Source organism: Desmodus rotundus, chromosome 7, assembly GCF_022682495.2.
Source record: "Desmodus rotundus isolate HL8 chromosome 7, HLdesRot8A.1, whole genome shotgun sequence".
Taxonomy (NCBI): Eukaryota; Metazoa; Chordata; class Mammalia; order Chiroptera; family Phyllostomidae; genus Desmodus; species Desmodus rotundus.
The window spans coordinates 105,729,988-105,742,013 of NC_071393.1; the positions used below are offsets into that span (position 1 = coordinate 105,729,988).

General features: G+C 35.2%; 1 protein-coding gene across 2 annotated transcripts in view; it reads left to right on the forward strand.

Annotated features, from left to right (window-relative positions):
- The window catches only part of PPM1A (protein phosphatase, Mg2+/Mn2+ dependent 1A), a 33,926-nt gene that overhangs the window by 565 nt on the left and 21,335 nt on the right, over positions 1-12,026 (forward strand). Inside the window, exon 2 of one of the 2 annotated variants that reach the window (XM_045201290.2) lies at positions 3,531-3,606. The exons of the other annotated variant lie outside the window; for it this stretch is intronic. The gene's annotated coding sequence lies outside the window, so the exon portion shown is untranslated. The remainder of the gene's footprint in view (positions 1-3,530; positions 3,607-12,026) is intronic. 2 annotated transcript variants of the gene reach the window in all.

Below are 12,026 nucleotides of genomic sequence, written 5' to 3' on the forward strand. Positions count from 1 at the left end.
GGGAGGCCCGGAGAAAGAAGGGGAGGGGCTTCCTTTGGACCGGACTTGTCCTCGAAACACCAAATTCTGTAGCATTTGCTTCAGGTTTTATAGGGGACGGAGCTGGGAGTGAGGCTCCTTAAGAACTCAAGTCAGTGCTGCCTCCGATTCATTCATTATTAAGGCATCTAACAAATCCATTGAAGTAAATCACACTGATTTCTTTTCGTCTTTTTAACCATGTAAATTGTGTAAGTTACTAATGTTAGCGTTTGGTTGAGATAGGGTTTTGTTCTGCTTGTAGGTTTGAAATATTTTCTGGCTCTGGAGAGCCTTCTGCCAACCGTAGTTTTAGATACGTTTTGAAAATTTCATCACCTGAGATATTTTTCCTTTTCCTCAAGCACCGCATGGTACTTAAAAATCCACAGAGGTCATACTTAAGTTGTTCAAGCCAAGAAATCTATGCCCCACCCCCAAAGTTTTCTGCTAATTGGAGTATTGAGCCCAATGCATTCTAAGGAGTGATTGGAAGATTCCCGGAGGTCTAAAAATCTGAGAGATAGCTATTATTTTCCCACAGTAAATGATTTTGACATTGGAAGAAATTAGAAATTTAAAAAATTGTTCTCAGGAATAAGGCTTAATCTTTTCAAATTTGCACGTTGAGATTTTAAACACCACCACTTTTCAGATGCAAAGAGCTACGAAGAGACAGAATATTTATATTTAAACAGTATTCTGCTGAGTTACAGAGCCCTCAGAAGTCCCGAAGGGCTTCCTCTCCAACTCCTTAACTGGAACAACCTCATTATTATACTTTTTATCTTTTTACGTGTCGGGGTCTTTGCCAAGATTGTATTTCTGTAACTCTTTACAGATTAGAAAACTGACTAGGAAGATAGTGACCCACTCCACTGCCCGTTTTCTAATCATACACGCTATGTTCATTAATTTGATATTTCCTTTGCCCATAAATTGAAGCACAGACATTCCTTGCCTGATGTTATGGTCCTGTTCTTATGTATTGGGTTGGCCAAAAAGCTCGTTTAGTTTTTCCACAAAATAAAAAACACATTTTTCATTTTCACCGGTAACTTTATTGATTTGGATATTTTGAGTATGTTGTCTATCCCCCGCAGTTGGTGTCTAGTGGGTAGAGGCCAAGGCTGCTTGCTGCTAAACATCTTCCAGTGCATAAGACAGCCCCATAGTAACGAATTATTTGGCCAAAAGTTACCAGTACCGAAACTTCGCAAACCACTTTTGATATATTGAATCAGTCACAGCACCTTCTCCACACACTGCACAAATCTTTTTTTGCCTTTCAGTTGTGTTTTTACCTTTCTTGGTATAATAAAGCATAATATACAGATAGTATGGCGTATTTTCTTCCATCTTCAATATTAAAATGGCTGCTCAAAAATTCACCAATTTTGATGTTTTTTAAAACGCACGCTGATATGACAGCTGTCACAATATAATGTAACAATTGTTTCAAATGACGTTAAAGACAACTAAGCACTAATAGTGCCATCATATGGAAAAAAATAAGTTACTGGCCAATGCATCGTAACTCACATTGTATCTGATTAAACATTCAGTCATGTAAAGATGATTGCTTTTTAACTTAATGAACTTAATGTGGAAGTTGCTTAAGACATTTTCGATTTGATATTAAACATTTTTCACATCAATGAAGTCATTTTGGGAGAGGTGTATTAAAACTGGTAACATTTGGCTAGGTACCTTATGTATTTGAGAAATAACATGGTTGAATGCTATAGTCATCACAATTTTTTTTACATGGCATAAGTATGAATATATGTATGTGTGTATATTCATATATATTTTAACACGGATTGTGTATGTTTATATTTTAGTTTGAAGGGCTGAGTGATGACCGTAATTACAGTGTAAACTGTTGAAGGGAACACTACACTAGGAGACAAGAATTGTTTAGTCATGGCTGTGCTCCAAAATATCTGTGTCCATGGACAAGTCCTTTAACCTTTTGAGTCTCAGCTCACAAATCAGTAAAGCCAAAGGGGTAGATGTATTATCGAATGTACTGTCCAGTTAAATATTTTCTTATATTGTTCAATATACTTTGACCAAATGCCTGGTATGTACTTTGACGTTTCAGCATTCTAAAGCTGATTTTCTGTCTGGGTTTTGTCTCATTTTCAAAAATTTTAAGTTGGTGATTGTTCTTTAGGAAAAATATTCCAGATGTCCTTTATTGACTTTTCTATTAGGATTGGGAAGTCTAGAAAAACTCTTGGGAGGAAGGCGGTTGGAGATTGCCCTGGAGACAAAGGGTGGTTGAGACTACAGGTTACATGTAGCCTGTAACAGTCATGTGGCCCTTGATAGTTTGATGTGACGGGTATTACAAGAACACATTATGAAGTTTTTTCTGTCAGTTCCGGTTGGGTCTTGCTTATCTTGTTAAACTTTCATTTGAAAACCTGTTCCCTAATACCTAATTTTTCCCCCAAAAAATCTAACGCAATATGTCACATGGTAAATATTGCTAAGCAGTTACTAAAAATCTACAGTTTTTGAATTTGTTCACATTTCACCTAGACTGCTTATTTATTATAATGGCTAACAGTAGCTGATTCTAGTTTAACTGTGAATGTTTATTTACTTAATAATTTAAAAGTAAAGACTGATATACCCATATTTTGTTGTGTATAATGTGCTCCCGTGCATAATGCGCTCCTGTGTATAATGCACACCCACGTTTTTGACCCAAACTTTCAGGGAAAAAAATCTTTTGTTTTAATTTTTTAATGTAATTGTAAAAAATTTATATTTAGATACTTGTTTTTTATATTATGAAGGAATTTTAGTATGTATTTTTGAACATGTTAGGGTACAAGAAATTTCGTTTTTAAGATTTTATTTGTTTACTTTTAGAGAGAAGGGAAGGGAAGGAGACAGAGAGGGAGAGAAACATTTCTGTGGGAGAGAGAAACAGTTGCTTCTCACAGGCCCCCATCCTGGGACTGGCCGGCAACCCAGGCATGTGCCCTGACTGGGACTTGAACTGGCGACCCTTTGGTTCACAGCTCGCCATTCAATCCACTGAGCCACACCAGCCAGGGCGTGGTACAAGAAATTTTATTTAACGAATAATTGCAAAACACAAGAACCAGATACAAGGTATCTCAGGTATTATCCATGTATAATGTGCATCCTTGTTTTTCCCTCAAATATTTGGGGAAAAAATTGCACATTATACACAGCCAAATAGAGTATGTCCACAGGGAGCCTGTTATCCCTGGAATTCTCAGCCATGACAGCTGGATTAATTTCTTAAGGTGTAAGTCTGTGATCATGTAGAAATAATTATAAGTTGATATTTTGATGACCACCCCAAAAGGTTAACTCTTGCATGGGCACCTGAGAATGTTACTCCTTTTTTTTTCTCCCCCTCCCCCCAGGTATCACAATGTTTATTGATAGATACAAGTACATACAATTAGGGCATGAACATGACTTGATAACAAATGTTACTATTCACTACTTTCCATCCTTAATAGAATCAAAGGAAGAAGGCAGCCATGTAAGAAAGCTCAAGAGGAGTCCTGTAAGGGTTAAGCAAGAAGATAAAACAAGGTGTGGCCCTGTAAAATATATGGACCTTGGGGAAGGGGGAAGGTGTTACGAGGCATCTAGGTAAAAATATGTGTCTTCCTGTACCTTGGGTAGTAAATTTATGCCAGCATATGCTGTTTTCTATCTGAGATAATGTTGGTGGCAAAATTTTAAAAACTCAGTTTCTGTATTATTTCACTATTAGTCTTGATGTATAAATTCTCTGAATTTCCACCCAGGATTACTTCCACTTTATATGAAAGGAGTTTGGGTTAAGTATATAAAAATCAAAAGATTGATTATATTCTTTTTTTCCTCTTTCTATATCTAATGTACTCCATATTACTCAAGAGATAATTTTATATTTTATTATGAATCTCCAGTATATATTCCTTAATGATTTTGATCTTTGCTTGTCTTAGCCATCAGTACTACCTCAATAATCTCTTTACCTAGCTTTTGTTTTGCTGAGGCAGGTAGGAGGAGCTAGAGAAAATGAATAGTTAAGAGAAGTGTACTTCAGTATACTTTTATCTAAAATGTAATAGACTTTGGAGTTTTTGTGAGAAACTGAGGGAAAGGCACTGGATATTGTATATTAATAAAGTAGACTTGATACTGTGTTCATAAAATTAGAAGTGTTTTAAATGTTCCATGAGTAAAATCTGCAATAAAGCTTGAGTTTTTATAATTATTAATATGTTTGTTTGGAATCCATTGACCAAATTTATGTAGCATTGATATTTAGGATCCAGATTGAAAGTCATTAGAGTTTTTGTGGCTAATATGATTTGAATTAAAATCCTATGAGACCAAACTACTTTTAGATCAGAAGAAAGTGAATAATAAAAGCCATAATTTATTACCATTTATTTATGACAGGCTGTAATTTTCATCACAACCTTGTAAAATATATGATATTATATATTTTCACAAATGAAGATACTCATAGGCTCAGAGTATCAAAGTTACATGCCAAGATTTGATCTAAAGTTATTATCAGATAAAAAATTATTTCCAAAATATTTGAGTGGATTAATCCCCAATTAGATGAGCCTTCTTGTTCCTACCAGTTAAAATTTGAAAAGCTAAATGTTAATACTTCCCATCCAGATTCTTAGAGTTAAGAGTATAAATTTAATTAAGCCTTTCAATACAAGGGTCCCTATTAAAACATTCAGAAAAGATTTAAGAAATTAAATTCATTTCTTCATTCCCAAAGTTTCAGAAATCAGCAGAGCTAATTTTTTGTCTTCAACTCTCATTGTTCAGGTTGAGGAATGGAATCATGTTCTCACACGTTGATATCCTTAAGGAAGGACTAAGGGAAATGTTTTTGAGTACACACACACTGTAGAGCCACATTGAAGGCTATAGAGAGGAGAAGGTAACACTTCCCAGTGGGGTAATCTTGGGCAAGCTACTTGATTTCTTTAGGCCTCATTTTTCTTTATCTGTCAAATGGAAAAGCCTTTCTCACAAGGTAATCTTAAAGATTAAATGAGATAATTATGTAAAGCAGTTGAGGTATTTTCTACCATGAAGAAAGTACCAAAGGAGTATATACCAAAGGAATAGTGCCAAAGCTGCTATTATTGAGTATATGAAATCATCAGACACCTGGGAGAGTAGAGACTTAGTGTGTGTGAGAGGGTTGCCTTTTAGTGTAAATTTAAATGTGAGTCTGGAGGCTATTAGAACTATAAGAAAGTGAGTAGACACTTTAGAAGAGGTTGTAAAGGTTGTGGGTATATAGAACTTATATATGAATAGACTAAAATTAAGAGGTAAGACAAAGTAGAGTATGAGTAGGTTTATTGGACTTTATGAAGCTGCAGAAAAGTTATGGGTTTGGAGTTGATTATTATTAGATGGGAATATATGGTTAAGTAGAGTATAAAAAGTAAGCAGTAAAGTAAAGGTGACTGTTTAGATTAGAATGCTTAGTAAGTGAGGGAAATACAAGGGTTGGTATTTTGAAGAGGAGTTAACAGGTCATGGTTAGAAATGGGCAAGAAAATATTGCTACAGGAAAAGATGAAAGAAAATAAGGAAACAAAATTATTCTAATTAGTTCTTTCTGTAAAAAGAAATAGGGTTTTTTTTAAGCTTTTATTTATTTCTAGAGAGAGGGGAAGGGAGGGAGAAGGAGAGGGAGAGAAACATGAATGTGTGGTTGCCTCCCACATGCTCCCACCTGGGGCCCTGGCCTGCAACCCAGGCATGTGCCCTGACTGGGAATCTAACTGGAGACCCTTTCGTTTGCAGACCAGCACTCAATACATTGAGCCACACTAGCCAGGGCTGTAAAAAGAAATAGAGAGTTTTTATAAAAGGCATTATAACTTTATATGTGGGTCCTGGGTTATTTAAAGTTGAAGAATTATATTGGAGCAATTTCTGTCTTCTTACCTCATACCCAAACCCTGGTTTTAGAACTCTAACTGGTCTTTACCACTAGCATCTTGTACTGCACATCTCTCTTCCATTCTGTAAACATCACAAAATTAGTCCTAAAATTCCATTTCCATCATCTCATTTATCTGTTCAATATATTGTACTTACTGGCTCTTTTGCCTCGAAAATAAAGTTTAGAATTCTTGGTTTGGCTTTTGACACTTTCCATGATTAGACCTCAGGACTGATCTGTTTCAACCAAACTGGTACACTTGCATCTATGGAACACACACCCTTTCAGTGGATCCGTTTTTGTGCTAATTGGTAACTTGGAATTCTTGCCCTTCCTTCTTCACCTTTTGTTTTCTCCTTTATCAAAGCTCATTTCTAATATTTCCTCTTCGACAAAACCTTCCCTGATCACCAGAGTTATTTCTTTTCTCCTTTTCTCTACTTCCTAGCAGTATCTATTGTATTATTTGTAATGCTTTAATTACATAATTGACAGTTAAGTGTTTGTGCTTTAATTCTAATTTTATGTTTGATTTAATTGCAAAATTCTGAAGGGCAAAATATCATAACTTTTTATTATACCCAAAGCCTATCACAGTGTCTTGTGTATAGTAGGCATTCAGATATTTTGTTAGTATTAGGCAAAATCTACCTAAGTGGAAGTGATTGCTATAGGAAGTGGTGGAAGAATTTAAGAGCTTTCTGGGAGCAGATATTTATTATATTATTTATTTATTATTTTGGATGAACCTAGGTATTTAAGAGTGAAGATTATATGAATCTGAAATGTGACAGAGTTTATGTTAGTGTAGAAAATTAGGTTGATTGATCCTGGATCTAACGGTTTCGTTTTAATTTCCTGTGTTTGGGCTTTGAAGCTTAACATGATATTCATAATCATGCATCTCTTTCCAGAGTTACATTCGCAAATATTATGAACTATACATTCTTTTAAACAGAAAGGAATTGTGGAATCAAAGTAATGAGACATTGTATTAGCAACTATCAACTGACTTAATGTGAACCAAACTGATGTCTAATGTACGTGTGGTTACCTCTCAGCACCCCCAACTGGGGACCTGGCCCGCAACCCAGGCATGTGCCCTGACTGGGAATCAAACTGGCAACCCTTTGGTTCGCATGCTGGCACTCAGTCCACTGAGCTACACGAGCCAAGGCCATATGTCTAATACATGAATAGTCTGTTCATTAAAACCTCTAAGCTAAACTTTAAAACTTATCAAAACTGTTAAACTATTTCTAGTAGTTAGAAAGTACATATAAATTTTTCCTTACTTAATTTTTAAATGAATAATTTCATATAGGCATTCTGTGGCTGCTTAGATCCATTTATTGGAGTATGCTACTAAGGAAACCAGAATCATGAGTTTGATTTTTTTGTGTGTGCCTCTTCATTTTTTTCTAGCTTTGACATTAGCTAGTAATGATAATAGGTAGCATTATTGAGCGCTTATATGCCAGGCACTATTATAGAAATTTCAAGTACTATCTAATTAAATATTCATATCTATATGGGATACATACTATAATTACCTGTATGTTAATAGATGAGGAAATTGAGACAGAACTTAACACATGTCATTGGACTGTTCAAAGTAATTATATATGCAGGTCACTGCAGTTTTATTGCTACTACTAAACGAAAATCTACTGTCAGTTGTGATGGATTAGAAAATGTTTGTTTAGGGAGGATATAGCTATAGTTCCATTGTACCCAAAAAGTGAATCTTGTGATTGAGTTGGGCTCTGAGGTAGAAGTGTATGCTAAAAATTTGAAAAGTACACTATTGCATGTCATGTCAGCTCCCTTTAGAATTTTTGACAAGAACTTACATTTTTAATATTAAAAAAGCATATAAGATACAGCCATAACTAGTATAACTGGGACCACAAACCATAGACAATTTTGTTTTATGGCTTATTTTATTCATGTTCATTACTTTGCAACCTACTGACATAAATGGTTTCATTAAGTTCTTTATTCAAATGAAATGTTCAGTGAGTTTAAGAAGATAGTCTTAAATGCAAGCTACCTAATTGGTCTTATGATAGAGATTATACTATAAATGGAACATGTTTTTCATAAGATTTATGAAAAATAAATTCCTTAAAAGCAGGGACCAAGTTTTATTTGTTTTAAATAGGTACTCAATATATGATTGGTTAATCTTAGTCTCCCTGCTCATTTTCTGATGATCACATGACAAAATTGAATGTGAGCCAGAAATATAGCAAACTATGAGAGAGCATTGGTCATGTATAATCCAGTGTAAGTTTAGGCTGGTGCTTTGTATTCATCAGAGATATGACTGTCTCAGGCACAGATATAGATAAAGAGGGCTTTTTTGTTTTGTTTTGAGTCATGGTGTATGTGGCTTAATTTTTATTTAAAGAATATGGTCAGAACTGTCATGCTATTTCAAAGAATTATAACCATAAATTATTGGCAAGTTTGAGTGAATATCTTGGCTTCATAGCATTGCTCCTTTATTCTTTAGAATGAGTGGTAAAAATTGCACTACATTGGTATTCCATCTATAGGAGATGAAGCTTGCTTACTTACTTTTGTTACCAAAATTCAGAAATGAAAATAATAATGATAAGCAAGGAAAGGCTGTATATTGTTTTTTGGTTTGGTTTTGCAAACAGGATGATAAAACTTAACCAGGCTTTTAAAAACATGTTTAAAGTATGTCATCGTGCTTTAGAATGTAGCAGTAAGTAAAGTTTTCACTTTTTAATAAAGCGATAGAATATTATCCTTGCACAGAGTCTGTAAGGCTGTTTTGAACATCAAAAGGCCGATCTTAGAATTGACAGCTTAATCCTATGTTACTCCATATCTGTTGTCTTCATTTTCTCTATCTGTAGAAATGCTTCCTGATTCTATAAGCAAGTACTTCAACGAATACTGAGCCATCTAGTGTGATCTGTAGTCTATAGAACAACAAAGTGGAAAGGGCAGGATACACTTTGTTTGCAGGTCAACTTCTATGGGAATACCTGGGTGGAAAAGAATTCCTAACTATTGACAAGGGAGAAGTCACAATGATGGCTGTCATTCATTTGTTTTACATATTAATCAAGTGTCATGATGTGGTAAGTACTATGAATAAAAAGGTGTGATTCCTTCCCTCATGGATCTTAAAATATAAAATGAGAGATAATTCATTCACAGGATTCTGTGAGCTCATGACTAATGGTAGATCTGTTTCCTGAGACAGGGAACTGGGTAGCAGAAGAGGTAGGGAGTTGAGAAATTCATTTTGGGCCATGTCATTTGAGGTGTGGCTAATCAAATGTAGGAGGTAGTTTGTGTCTGTGTGTATTTTTTTTAATCCTCACCCGAGGATATGTTTATTGATTTGAGAGAGAGATGAAAGAGAGAAACATTGATCTGTTGTCTCCCCTATGTGCCAGACTAGGGGTGGATGGAACCTGCAACCTTTTGGTGCATAGGACAACACTCCAACCAACTGAACCACCAGACCAGGGCTGTATGTGTGTGTAATTTTTTAAAGCTAGTAGAAAGATGAAATTTTCACTTAAAAAAAACAAAACCTTTTTCTGTTACTTTCTCAGCACCCTTTCCCATACATACAAAGCCTCTCATGGATGGACTCGGCAAATGATTCTATTTTAAGATGTTAGCGTATATGCCCTGGCTGGTATGGCTCAGTGGATTGAGTGCTGGCCCTCGAACCAAAGGATTGCTGGTTCAATTCCCAGTCAGGGTATATGCCTGGGTTGTGGGCCAGGTCCCTAGTAGGGTCACACAAAGGACAACCAAACATTTGTGCTTCTCTCCCTCTCTTTCTCCCTCCATTCCCTTTGTCTAAAACTAAACTAAAAAAAAAAAAAGAATGTTAGCTTATGTGGACAGAAGTCTGTCTCTTAGAGACATATTTTTTTAGCCTTTTCAAAGTGGGGACATTTCATATGTGTCAAATATTTAGAATCTCCACGTATTTTGTGAGTGAATGACATTTTACTGTCTTAAATATTTAACGTTCTATTTTTCCCTTCTTTCAAATTGATTATACAAGGTTATCAGCAAATACTTCTAAATGCTCTGTGTGAGGGGTGTTGTTTTTAAACAAACGAAAAAGATGAATTGACTTGGGAAATCAGTTATTGTTTTCTGGGTCAGTCTGAGTCTGCAGCTTCACATATTAAAAAACAGCAAGCTAAGCCGTGGGTGATGCAGCTCAGGGGCTTGAGCCCTGGCTTGCGAACCAAAAGGTCGCCGGTTTGATTCCCAGTCAGGGCACACGCCTGGGTTGGGGGCCAGGTCCTGGGTTGGGGGCCAAGTGAGAAGCAACTGATGATGTGTGTGTGTGTATGTGTGTCATTCCCTCTGTCTCTCGTACATTGATGTTTCTCTTCCTCTCTTTCTCCCTTCCTTCTCCCCCTTAAAAGTAAATAAATAAAATCTTTTTTTAAAAAAGCAAACTGAGAATTGAATCTACTTCTCAATTTGTACACAAGTTATCTAAAACCGAGAAATTTGAAATAGTTAACAGATGAGACAAATTGACATTGTGAATACTAAAACATTTTTAAAAACTTTAAATACTAAAGAGCTCTCTGCCCTCTAAATCTTTTCAGTGATTTGCTTGTACTATAATTGTTAGTGAAAATAGGTCAGTATTTAATTTTTATAGTCACTAGAACTCTCCAAGTAAATTTAGCTTAGATATTTTTCAGGCAATTAAGTACTTCTAATGCTTACTTTTAGCCCTAGCTGGTGTCGGCTGAATGGATTGAGTGCCAGCCTGCGTACCAGCCTGGTTTGCTGGTTTGATTCCCAGTCAGGGCACATGCCTGGGTTGTGGGCCAGGCCCCCAGTAGGGGGCACACGAGAGGCAGCCACACACTGATGTTTCTGCCCTCTCTTTCGCCCTCCCCTTCTCTCTCTCTCTAAAAATAAATAAAATTTTACTTTTAAAAATTGTACAGTACATACCCATGTAGAAATTTGTAGTCTTTTTAAATATAATTCAGGTCACAGCACATGTCTAGAAGATGGTGACACATTAAAAATCATGAAACATGAAGGAAACATTAAAAGTGGCAGCTCTGTCTCATACATTTTGTGTAATTGAAACTGTTGCTAATATCTGTAAAAACTGACTGTGGTTTAGGTACTGGTAAGTTTTTATCTAATTCAGCAAAGACTAATTATTTTTTTAAATAATATCTGGTAGAAAAAAAATGACCTGTCATGCTTTATGGAAATACTATTTAGAATAGAAGAGATTCATATGATTTAGTTTGGTTGGTTCAATGATTTTGGTTTGCTTTTTGAAATTTCATTTTTTAAGGTTTTAATTTAGGGCATTTAAATTAGGGTATTACTTAACTCAATATCATTCTTGCATTAGAATTCATTTCAATGAAATTTGGTTTATTGGAGGAGGCTAAGTAAATATTAAATTGAAAGGGAAGTAAATACTTAATTGAAGTTGTAAGCTGAAGAAATACTGGGCTGCTGAGAAGTTTTTAGGTAACTTTTTAATCTTTAAAAATATTTTGCTATAGTATTTTCCATATTACTACATATATCTATAGCCATCTTTTTAAACCTTATGTAAAAAACTATAGTAAACCATATAAAGCCATAGTAATCTTTTTAAGTGGCATCATTGAGATAAAACTCACATAGCATAAAATTTACCCATTTAAAATTTATAGCTCGGTAGTTTTTAGTGTATTCACAAAATTTTGCAACCATTACTACAATTTAACTTTAGATCATTTTCATTACCCCCCCCCAAAAAATCTTATGCTCATTAGCAGTCACTCCCTATTCCCCTTTCCCCTAGCCCTTGTCAACCACTCTTGTACTTTCTGTCCCTATAGGTTTTTGTCTTTTGGGTATTTCCTATAGATAGAATCCAGATAACTTTCTGATCAGTGATTTCTAGATTTAATCAAAATCTTGTATATCTCATGAGACAGGCTGCTATGAATAATTTAGCCTCCTTTTATAGCTTAAATAATGGTGGTTT